Source organism: Dermochelys coriacea, chromosome 9, assembly GCF_009764565.3.
Source record: "Dermochelys coriacea isolate rDerCor1 chromosome 9, rDerCor1.pri.v4, whole genome shotgun sequence".
Taxonomy (NCBI): domain Eukaryota; kingdom Metazoa; phylum Chordata; order Testudines; family Dermochelyidae; genus Dermochelys; species Dermochelys coriacea.
The window spans coordinates 42918147-42930733 of NC_050076.1; the positions used below are offsets into that span (position 1 = coordinate 42918147).

Here is a 12587-nt window from a genome sequence, read left to right on the forward strand (position 1 = left end):
CATAGAGTGAATTATTTTGTCCTCTTTAAAAACCAAACACCAAATCTAAGCCAGTTAGAAGTACAGCATTTTGTACTTGGTTTGTTCTTCTCTTTTGGCGGGTATGAAAGGACTGAAATGTTGTTTTGCCCCTACTGTTGGGTATGTTTCATGTTCTTTGCTGCTACTGATGTTTCTGGTAAAGCCTGTTGTGTTAATATGCTATCAATTGTTTTAATTTCCTGTCTACTTTTGGTAACCATGTACCATATCATCCCTCTGCTTTTAGGAGCAGACAGGAAGAAGGGAGAAGAAAAACTACTCCAATGGCCACAAATCTGTCTTCACTGTAAAGGGAGACATATCATCAGCCTCTACCAATTCACTGCCTAAAAATTAACATCTATAACCATTGCTCAGTTGAGTCAGCAGAACCATTGCTGGACATGTTTAGTTTTGCTATACAACAAGGCAAATTAACCAGATTACTCAGGGCTAATGTAGGTCTGATAGGTAGAGGCCTGCATTAGAGGTCATGTGGAGTCATACTGCAGTACCTCTGGGAGGGACTGAGCTTCAGGGAAGTGCAGTCTTTCCGAAAACTCCTGAGAGCACAGTGGGGAATACATATATTGCATTATTCCTATCCGGTGCAAAAGGATTGCAGGACCATGACAGGAAAAATGATAGCCCAATGGTTAGGGCACTAGCCTAGGATTTGGGAAGCCATTGAATTTCCTGGTCCACCATAGACTTCTTGAGTGACCTTGCGCAAATAACTAATTCTCTCTCTTCCTCAATTCCCCATCTGTAAAATGTGGATAACACTTCCCTCCCTCACGGGGGTTTGTGAGCATATGTACATTAAAGATTGTGAGGCACTCATATACCCTCCAGTAGTAGTATCTAAGTACCTGAGATAGATAAATGGCCCCATCTGTTCCCTGCTTCCTTTTGGTGCAACTAGCATCCCAGGGAACGCTAGACCTTGTACTGGCGCTTGTATTGGAGCATCCTTGCACCTCCCTGCCTTCACGATTATCGTTTATTTTCCCCATATTTGTTGTTGGCAATGAATTAGCCAGAAAACTCTAGAATCTGAGAGGCAAACTGGAGTTGTTTTCACGGCTAATGGTTAGAAAAATCATCTCTTTCAATTTGTAAACTGAGCCATCTTTTTCAGAAAATTATTGAGATGCAACTATGAAATTTTGGGGTACTGGTTTTCCAGAGTCAGAGAAGAACCACACTTCAAGTAGTATGTATTTGAGTGACTGAGGTAAACTTTTCACACCATACAAGGTCCCTTCTTTAAAATAAATAAATAAATAAAGACCCAATACACTGTGCAGTGAACTGGAGCCAAAGGCTGCAGCAAGGTTCCTGAATTCCTCAGCAGCCTGGAGACTTCTGTGACAGCTTCATTTAAATTTAAAAAATGGAGTGTCTTAATTAACTAAGTAAGAATGTTAACGTTAAGTAAATTAGTTTCTCCTATTTATGTTCATAAATTGAATTTTAGGCTGTCCTTCAAGTTTCAGTTTGTAATGCGCTGCACATTTTTTGCTGAGAAAACACACCTGCTTTGGAGAAGGTGGCAAGAGAGACAGAAAGGCTGGAGATTTCGTCATCTAGGTAGGAACTCTTGGGTCCTTGACATAGGTGAGGCTAATGGGATCAGTAGCTGGATAGTTCCGCTAAAATCATCAGCAGAGAAGTAATTAACTACATTGACATTTTAAATAGTCGTTTGTTAGGTATTGGTGTAAACATACCATTGAGGTAAATGGCCATTCACTCCACTGACAGCTGTTGTTTTAGGCTGATTGCAGCCTCCAGTAGGCATCACGGCATCAGATTACACTTGTTTGACAGTTTCAAGATTTTCCTCAATGATGAGGACTAAGAATATAAGAAAGATCATATTGGGTCAGATGTGGGTCCATCTAGCCCAGTATCATGTCTTCTGACAGTGGTCAGATGCTTCAGAAGGAATGAACAGAACAGGGCTGTTTTCGAGTGATCCATCCCCTGTCCTCCAGTCCTAGTTTCTGGCAGTCAAAGGCTAGGGACACCCAGAACATAGGGTTGCATCCCTGACCATCTTAGCTAATAGCAATAGATGGACCTCTCTTCCATGAATTCATCTAATTCTTTTTTGAACACAGTTATACTTTTGGTCTTCACAGCATCCCCAGCAATGAGTTCTACAAGTTGATTGTGCATTGTGTGAAGTGCTTTCTTATGCTTGTTTTAAACCTGCTGCCTTTTAATTTCATTGGGTGACCCCTGTTTCTTGTGTTAAGTGAAGGAGTAAACACTTTCTTATTCACCTTCTCTGCACCATTCATGATTTTATAAATCTCTATCATATCCCCCGTAGTAGTCTCTTTTCCAAGCTGAACCGTCTGTCCTATTAATCTCTTGTCATATGGAAGCTATTCCATACCTCTACTCATTTTTCTTGCCTTTCTCTGTACTTTTTCCAATTCTAATAATTTTTTTGAGGTGACCAGAACCAAATGCAGTATTCAACATGTGGATGTACCCTGGATTTATATAGTTGCATTATGATATTTTTTGTCTTATCTATCCCTTTCCTAATAGTTCCTAACATGCTTTCTTGACTGCTGAAGCACACTGAGCAGCTGTTTTCAGAGGACTATCCAGAATGACTCCAAGAGCACTTTGGGTGGTAATGGCTAATTTAGATCCCCATAATTTTGTATGTAGAGTTGGGATTATGTTTTCCACTGTGCATTAGTTTTCATTTATCAACATTGAATTTCATTTGCCTTTTTGTTGCCCAGCTTTGGAAGATCCATTTGTACTCTTCAGTTGTGTACTTAACTATCTTGAGTAATTTTGTATCATCTGCCAACTTTGCCACCTCACTGTTTACCCCATTTTCCAGATCATTTATGAATATGTTGAACAGCACTGGTCCCAGTGCAGATCCTTGGGGGACCCTGCTATTTATCTTTCTCCACTGTGTAAACTGATAATTTATTCCTACCCTTTGTTCCCTACCTTTTAAGCAGTTACTGATCCATGAGAAGACCTTCCCTCTTACTTAAAGACTTAAGAGCCTTTTCTGGGGAACCTTGTCAAAGGCTTTCTGAAAGTGCAAGTACACTGTATCACCCTGGTGCACATGTCTGTTGACACCCTCAAATAATTATTATAGATAGGTGACTAGACATAGTTATCAGGTGAATAAAGAGCTTAAATTGTATAGTTTAAATCTACAGCAAGACTTAAATTCCACTGCTGTCAAATACATGGAATCCTGACTACAAATTATGAGACTGAAACATCTTCCAATTCATGAAGTTTCATGTTATTTTAAATAGATGTTGAAGAGGGTAATTGTAATAAGTTACCTTGTTTGCACTCTTTGCTGTTTAAAAAAAAATACTCCCCTTCATTAAAGCAGCCCCTTTAGCTGCAGTCTCTCATTGTGTTTGTAGAAGAGAAGATACACCTAGACATCCAGACCTAACATAAATAAGCTGTAATAGCACCCTTTTCCAGAGCATACATTGTAAATTCTTTTGTCATCTCCTCTCTTGTTTGACTTCATAATTGTGTGGTAGGTATGCTGCTCCCTAAAGGTGCTTCATCTTTTGTATATTCCTTCCCTCTCTTTCTGCACTATCATTGCTTGATGATGGCAGATGTTCACAACTGTCCATCTAGGTATTTGCTTGTTAAGTGCTAACTCATATTTGTGTTCCAAGGGAGGCAGCTTCCCTTTCACTTCGTTACAGCTGTGTATATTTATGTTGATTTCATAACTCTTACCGTATATCATTTTTAAACAGTCGGAATTGATTCAGATCATCTAATCTGACTATTCATAATATAAGATGATCCTATTATTTAGTTTGTTAGAACTATTGAAATCAGATAATTAACTAGTAGACACTCTCTTAGTTATTATAGTATCAGACTATGATCATTTTATTCCTTTTGAGTAAAACAAAGATGAGATTTCAAATGTCATTCTTAATGTGTGCAATCAGTATTCCTATTATCAATCTTTTGTAATATACTGTATTAATCTAACACTATCACCTGTCATTAATACTAAAGATGGAATTATATGTTCATAAATGTCAACCTTTTTTGTAATCTTTAAAACAATTCACCTTGAGTAGTGGTGCTGGGAGATGAGTAATGATCTCAGAAAATAAAATTCTCTAGTCAGAGACCATGGTAGAGCAGATGCATCAGTACAATCTGCCCCTCTGTACCTGAAAACTGCCCTGGAAGGACCCTTGCTAGGGATAAGGATACTTATTATATTAGCAATTGTGAACCCCAATCCAGGCAAAATAGTAAAGAAAATAGCTCCTTCCCCATGATTTTACAAGGCTGGTAGGTCCATGCCTACTTACATGTTTGGGGTTTTTTAAGAAATATACACATGCTCTCTAGTGATTTTTCTGTGAATAAGAGCAGAGGCTGAGTTTTTTCCAAAGCTGCCATAGGCAACACAACTCCCTTTAGTGTCAATGGAAGCTGTGGAATTAAATCCTCCCCCAACCGAAATTCTTAACCAGGATAGCAAAAAATGAACCATGAACATTTAAACAGGAAATAAAATTGAATCGTTCACATTTTGTCTGATAACTCTTTTCATGAGCCACCGCAGGGCTTCCGACAGGGTAAATGGACTGAGAATGTTTGTCTATGATCTGAGGAACCTGCACTTGAAAAATGCAACATGCAGATTTTTATGAGATGATGAATTACAACACTGACACATGCACACAGAGGCTTCAGCTTTATTAAAGAACATTGTTTTTTCCAAATAAGTACAATAGCAGTTACTGGCTGCTATTAATAACATACATACAAGGGATAGCCTGTATGTCTGAATCTCCCACACACAGAGTTCTCAAAACTGCCCCTATTTAGTAAGTGTTTAAAGCCATTTCTTTATAAGGGTAAGATTTAGAACCATTCTGTTTCTTTTCCAGTTCTAAGGTGGTTAGCAAACCACGCTGCCCCTGGCTAGGAAAGCAAGGCATTTTGTATCTGCAAGCTGCAATTCAGTACTATGACCATGATCATACAAACTGTATCATTGACAATGTCTTCAGGCACAAAAGCAAAGGTGCATTTGGGTACATTTTGTCTGCTCTAATAATACAAAGAAAGCTGTTCTTCAAGATGCTCCCTGCAGATCAGCATGTTATGTCTTAAGATAATCTTCTGCGTTCAGGGGGATAACAAAAAGGTTGATCAGGGATGAACTTTTACTGCTTGGGCATATAATTGAACTTCTCTTCCGATATGGGCTCCTTATGCCTACAGCCACCTGCCACATTTGGTCACTCAGAGTAGAATTTTCCACAGATGCCCATTTTACACAACTAAAGCTAATCCTATCAAGTGCTTGAATGCTCTAAACTCCCATGGACCATGGTAGCAATGCAGGCTCTCTTACAGGTGCAGGATCGAGCCTTAACTGCTGATGGGCATCTCAGATGGAAGACGGCTATCCTAATATGACATGGGCAGCTGGGCCTCATCTGTAATTTGTTTCACTTCAGAAGAACAGATACAGTGTTTGGCAAAACAGCACCTCTACTCTGATTAGCCACACGTGGGATGCTTTACACACCATTTCTCTTTGTCTTTCTGCAATATAAATTTTGAATGCCACATCCAGTCAATTCTACAATTTCAAGGAATGTTGGGGGCAGCATGGGGCAGAACCCTATTTGGGGACGGAGATGGGCAAAACCCTAAGGGGAAACATGGGAGATGTAGAAAGTGCCCCTGCCCTCTGTTTAGCAGAACCACAGCTTCAAGCACCTTTACAATTGTCTGTACGTCAAACTGATGGCACCTTCTTATTCTTTGTTAGTACAGCTCCTAGTGCAGTGGGATCCTGGTCCATGACTGAGGCTGGTAGGTGCTGCAGTAATACAAACACCACCTTCCACCATAACCGTCTCTAGCCTCTCTGCCTATCCTCCTAATAGAGTTTAGTATGTTGACACACTGAATGACTCATCTCTGTGACAGAAAGGAGACAATGGAGGGTGCACACAGCCCCTGCCATTGCGGGATGGGGGAGTTGGGAGACCGTTGTATGGGCAGAGGGGATAGCACGTGCTTTGAGGGATAAGGGGAATGGGGGTGTGCACAGCTGCTGGCATGAGGGGGAAGAGTGGGGAATGATAACCTGAGAGATCATACAACCTGTCTGCCAATGGGGGGTAGGGAATGGACAGACAGAGCCCCAGGCATGGGAAGATGGCAAGAGAAGCTACAGAGAGTCCCTGAAATAGAGGGTGTGGGAGGATGGCTTGTGGGGAAATGGAGGGATGTAATGATTCCTGTGGATGAACAGAAGACTTGAGACACTGAGGCTGTCTCTCTGATTTCACATACATGCTCATGCAGTTTAAAAATAAATAAAACTGTTTAATATGCCAGATCAGTAATAAAAAAAAACCTCTGAACAGCTCTACACCTTACCAACAAATATAATATAAACCAAAATTCTTCATTCACTGTCAAGATCTGCATCTAGGATTCTGCACTACTACTGCTGCAGCTGATAAACTTGTTTCATAGAGAATTCTATACATTTTAAGAGTATGCTATTACAGAGCAAACATGGGTCCTAGTAGGCCTAAAAAGCTTTCAGCTCACACTTATAAACTACTTTACATATGAAGAGTGCACAATATTTAGGTTATTCAGTGTGCAGCTGGTATATGTAGCAAGCATGCAATGCAATACAATGCAATTTTAGACCCCAGGCCTGCTTTCAGATCCATGCTGACTCCAAGCTGAGCCTATATGGATCCAAGTGTAGGGCTGGAGTTTTAATGTTTTGAAGCTTCAACATCTTGCTTAAACAAGGGATCTACTGTGAGTCCTTGATCATCCCTATATCCATGGTGGCAGCAGGCATCTCCTTTGTCATAGTGATCCAATAAGCTGTGGGCAATGAAACTGCTTTCTGAGTGCAGTGTCTCACACTTCCGGCAGATGATGATTTCACATTTCGGACACATTTTCCCCGAGTGTGGCTGCCTTAGAGAACACATTTCCTCCCTTGGGGGCTTAATTTTTTTGGAACCTTTCCTGTGTAAGCATCTCTTCTTGTCTTCAAAAACCCGATTCCTCCCCTGATGGCTAGAACAGAAGGAAAACAGTGACATATTTAACCTATAAAGTTTTGATAGCAAAATGAAGTTAGCAGAAGTTGTTAATGCCCTATTTTTAACCCCCCACCCCCGAGGTTTTCTCTGTGGCACATTCTAAACAACAGGTGCCATATTTGAACACCATTGAAGAATATGTGTGTGGAAGGAATAAGCAGAGTCTGGTACTTACAATATGATACAGGTCACAGACCTTGCTTTTTAGAAGCTGGAATTTGTGAAGATTTTATCTTCAAGTTTTAAAATTGTAAAACAAACTTGTCTTGAATGCCCTTTCAGTGAAAGTTACTGCAGGTATCTTGAAAGAGGCTTTAATTCAGAACAGCAGTTTCACTTTGGCGCCACACATAGGCACTTTCCATGGAGCTGATCATGCAATGAGTCCCATGTGCAGACTTCCATAGGGCTCGGTGCAGGGGTCTGCCCATGCAGAGATCATTACGGGCATCAGGCCCTAGTTAGTAAAACAAAGTCCAAATATATCCTACAAAGTGCCCATTTGCATTTGTGAACTCGCATGCAGCTTCATCGACTAGCAGGAAAACATGACAATGCTCTGTCCTTGAACAGAGACAACTGGAAAAGCTTAAAAGGGACACTGCTAGCACTCACAAAAATGAATACTAATGACCTGAGTATCTCTTTATAACAATATCCTTCCACTGAGTTGAATGCTAACTGAGGTCTCAATCCTGCAAGCACTTACATGAATAGTCCCCAAACAGTGTTTGTGGGATCGGGGCCTATCGGTACTTCTATGTACCAAGACAATAGGATCCTTAGAAATACATTCAGTCCATGTGAGGACTGGATCTGTTATGTCAGCTTGTTGGTGTAGTAAAATACCGAGAGAGTGGGCAGCTAGAACAGTACTGCTTTTTATAATAAATTTGGAAAAATCTCTATTCCATTTTCAACTGTCCTCACTTTCAGATTAGTTTGATGCCTCCTTGTCTTGGAAAGCATGATTTTCCCGTTTTTATCATTATACTGAAATTGAATTCTTACCCCGTTCTGTCCCCAGAACAAGCTCCCGAGAAGACAGCAAATGTAACCCACAAAATCTGTCCATGTTCCATCACAACTCATGTCTCAGGGTCCAGTTCTGCTAGTGAACCCTACTGCCATTAATAGAGTTATTCCATATTTGGTCCATTGTAATCTAGAGCAGAGTTTGGCTCTCAGTGTCATTTCTGGCTAGTTTATTTTAATCTGTGCCAAGCATGTAACAAGCTGATGTGGCTATCAAGCCTAATGTACTAATTGCTGATACTTACATGCTCTTCTTGCTAAGATCATAATTTCCTGGGTCTAATGACCCAAGACAGACTGCTTTTGGCAGAGCTGCAAAGAAAGCAGCTTTGGACTATGGGTTGGGCGAGGACATTTTTCAAGTTAATTTGTTAGCCATCCACAATAATTTCTGCACTGTGCATGCCCTCAGTTTATCTCATCTAAGGGGGACCTGGAGTGACATGAATAACACTAAGAAAGGTAATAGGTAATAACAATGAACATTCCAATGGGCTAACAAGTATGTAAAAAAGCAGTTAATCGTTTTTGTCACTGAAGTGATCAGAAAGGAGTCTGAGCATACAAGGAGCAAGCCTGCTGAGTAAAGAGGCATCAGTTTTACATGATCATATTGCAGAGGGAAGAACTGAAGTTTAAGCCCACAACTCAAAATGTGGTATCATACACACGCCTCACCACACTTGCAATTTTCAAGTACCTATAAAGATGTATATTGATTTCAGCTCTACCTATATATTGCTACCATATCATGTCTTCTCCCTAGGGTGACCAGATAGCAAATGTGAAAAAACAGGACTGGGGTGGGGGGTAATAGGCGCCAATTTAAGAAAAAGTCCCAAAAAACTGGACTGTCCCTTTAAAAATGGGACATCTGGTCACCCTACTTCTGCCATGATTCCAGGATACAATACCAGTGCAAACACTGATTCACCAGCTTAGTAATGTTATCCCTGGAAGTGATTTCCAGGGCTGTCACAACTCACAATCTTGACAAGTACTGTATAAGGGTACCAACAAGTAAATGGGGGCACTGGGAAACAAGTCCACATAAGTCATTTAATCTTTCTATACCTCAGTTTCCCAGTTTGTAAAAACAGATCACAGGGTTGTTTGTAAAGCTTTTTGTGGGTTTTGGTTAGAAGATGCTTTAGAAATGAAAAGTATTATGTATAAGTAATGGCCACTAGTTAAAGATTATACTATGGGACCCAGCACTGTGTCTAGTACAGCTACTTATCATGAGGCATTGAGCCTCAGACCTACTTACAGTTTACTCTTGGAAGGCCGAGAGAAGAAATTCAGTGCAGAAAACCTTTTCTTAAACAGACGCTCTCTCTTTTTCCTTCCATGTTTCATATCACCTATGCTGTCATCTTTACTCTCCCTCTTTGCCTTCTGCCAGCTCATCTTAACTATAACAGCAACAATAAAACAAATGAGAGCAGGAGACGGCAGGTTCACAAATCTATGCCGCTATCACAAAACAACATGAGTAACAATGTGCAATTGAATTATATAGACAAGTTTCTGTACTAACCTGTAGATGTTCCAGGAATGCAGCAGGTTTTGTGGAGTTCAGACAGCAGGCACTTTCCATCAGATGGAGCAAACACCTGCTTTGGAAAATCCTAAGGGAAGAAGAGGCAAGTATGGCTATTCTTACTTAACTAAGCTATGGATAATAGGCTTGGCTGTTAAATAAGATAAATGTCTCCATTCTAGGTGCTACCATGTACTATTAAACTAATTTCCAAAGAAATAGAAAGATGCTTACTTGATAAAAGCAAATAATAGGAGATAATAAAACAATCCTGTACAGAGAAGGGGAACAGCAAACTGATTTCTTGAGATGGAACTAACATAAAGCAACAGGCAGGGAAGGCACTTGGTCATTGCTTGAAAATAATTTCTTCTTTTTCCTGATAAAATATTTGATTAATCTTAATTTCCGCATTGTGCTGCTTCGTCTCCAAGCACTATCCCTGTAGCCTCTGTAATTAAATTAGTCTCTCTGGTCTACATTTGATATTCAGTAATTGCATTCACTTTTGGTTGATTGACTCACATAGTAGTTTTGACTTGCTCCAAATTGCTGGGAAGCAGCTTCGGCCCATCCTGCCTATTTGTTGTAGTTTAAAGTATTTCCCAATAATTGTTTTCTAAAATAAATCACACAACCCTAATTTTTAGGTATAAATGCAAATGAGGTAGCATTCTATTGAGTTAACGAGTGATCAGAAAATCCGTCATGTCTGAGCTATGTATTTTCCTTAATTTTAGCCTTTGTATCCTCACATATAATAGTCCACAACCCAGATCCTACAACAAGCTCCATGCCAGCACAGAGGTCTCCTGTGTACAGCTCTCCTTGCAGAATCAGGACCAATCTAGCTCTCACTTTTATAAATTCACTTATAATTGTTTACTAAGAACACACTATGACATGTGTGAATGTGGAAAGTAGGAAGAACTCAGGAGTAGCAGAGCCACTCAGCAATTAACCCCACTCTTGTGCTCAGTAGGCAGCTGCCCACATTTTTTAGAAGAGCGGAGGAAAGTCCCTCCCTTTTTATGATTAATCTGGGGCATGGTGTGTTTTCTCTGTGCAGAGTGAACAGAGGTAAGCTGCGACAAAAGAGGTTGTGAATATCTCATTGAAATGCACAAGGAAACATTCTCTAAAAAAGTGCCCCAATGTCAAGGAAAGAAGAAAGTTGCAGGTGTCAGACATTTACCGACCTTACAGGTCTCTCTGTAGTTTTTAATGCTTTCCACAACCTACTTCAAATTCAAGGCCTGGCCTGATTAAAAAAAAAGGCATGTTTTTCTGTAGCAGGGATACAGCAGTCTCAATTTGAAGCTTCCCTATTAAACCAGCTTTGAAGAGTAGACCATAATCTCCACCTAAGTGGCAGCAGCTGGAGAGGCAGGAATTTCGTCTACCTCTCAGTGGTGAGTTCAGAGCCCTGCAGATGAAGCTATTTTAATATTAATGCTGAAGTTAGGTAGCTTATTTGTTTTTCTCTTTAAACAGGAGTTAGAAGATCAGGTAACATTAAGGTTATCAATGTAAATGTATGGGAAAGTAGGTAATGGAAAAGCTAAGGTACTCAAAATGGACCTGTTCTAAAGCCCATTGAAGTCAGTGGAAAGACTCCCAGTTCAAAAAACTTTTGTCAGGCCCTATATGTGGATTTTTTACAGGACTGGGCCCAGTAAGATTAAGTTGCCCATATTCTCTTTACTATTTGTATTCATTAGTCTAATATAGCTAGTCCTTATAATAGAACTATTCTTGTCCTTACAGTTATGTATGTGATTATGTGCTGTGCTGTGCTGAGCTGCTGTATGACTGAGCACTTCTCTTTTCTTCCATCCCATTTATATTTCAGGGTCTTTTGCTTTCCATTGCTTTTAACACTGTAATTAATTGACGGTGTGTTTTTTACTGATGGCATTCCTACACAGAAATAATGGCCAAGTATTCTTGGTTACCTCAGAGGCTCCCTCACTCGCACGCGCACACACACACACACACACACACACCCTCCAAAATATCATTGTTAAAACAAAATTGAAAGCAATTAGAGCTCAGCACTTCAGCCTGCAAAGTATCTCTAATATCTGGATCTTACTTAAAAAGAGCTAGGAGAAGAGTAATAGTCTTCAGGTGGAACACCTACAGATTTTTGGGGACGTAGACACATAACATCATTTCCAAGTAATTAAATGCTATAATTCCATATTAGCTCTAAGTAATGGCAAGAAAGGCATGGTATCTTCAGAGCCTTGGAATGCTGTTTCATCACTGATACTTAGTGATTCCATCTGAAGGCTTTCTTCATAATTCCTGATATAGCTGCTTTGTTGGTTAAAGAGTGCTATCAAGGTATTAGGTTAGGGGGAATTAAGGACATCCAGCTCTGAACAGATGTATAATATTGCCTAAGGCAAAGTGACATGGACCAAATTGATAACTCTCTTCCATCTCTAGCTATTCTGGAGCAAAATGCCTGAGTGAATGGCTCTTTACTAGCACTACAAGACATGAGTGTGTGTTAAAGACTCCTCTCTCAGAGTGTATTTTATTAGACTGGTACCTTTGTTTCTACTTGTGTAGCCTGTGTGCTGCTAGTATGTCCATTAGTAAGTGGCCTTGAGACTGCCATGTTTGTGTACGTGGCCTCAGCCCAGGAAATAAATATGTATTTATCAGTTTAAAAACATTCCCAGACCAGTTTTACCGCTGCTGTTACCTAAGTATGATTTTACCCCAGCTTGGGAAGACTGTCAGGATAGCAAGACAGAAGACTACCTTACAGACACAGCCCATTTGCCTTTCCTCATGTATTCTCAGTAGGACTCAGAGGCCCTCAACAAGGT

General features: G+C 40.2%; 1 long non-coding RNA gene across 2 annotated transcripts; it reads right to left on the minus strand.

The window, feature by feature from the left end:
• Positions 1-4645: 4645 nt before the first annotated feature.
• LOC119861559 lies at positions 4646-10664 on the minus strand. 2 transcript variants are annotated; one of them, XR_006274032.1, is made up of 4 exons: positions 10270-10664; positions 9742-9832; positions 9472-9616; positions 4646-7140 (listed from the first exon to the last, which is right to left on the minus strand). It is a non-coding gene; the product is annotated as an uncharacterized LOC119861559 (long non-coding RNA). The 2 variants fall into 2 exon arrangements; XR_005294943.2 differs by having other exon boundaries at positions 9979-10664.
• Between the last annotated feature and the right edge of the window lie 1923 nt (positions 10665-12587).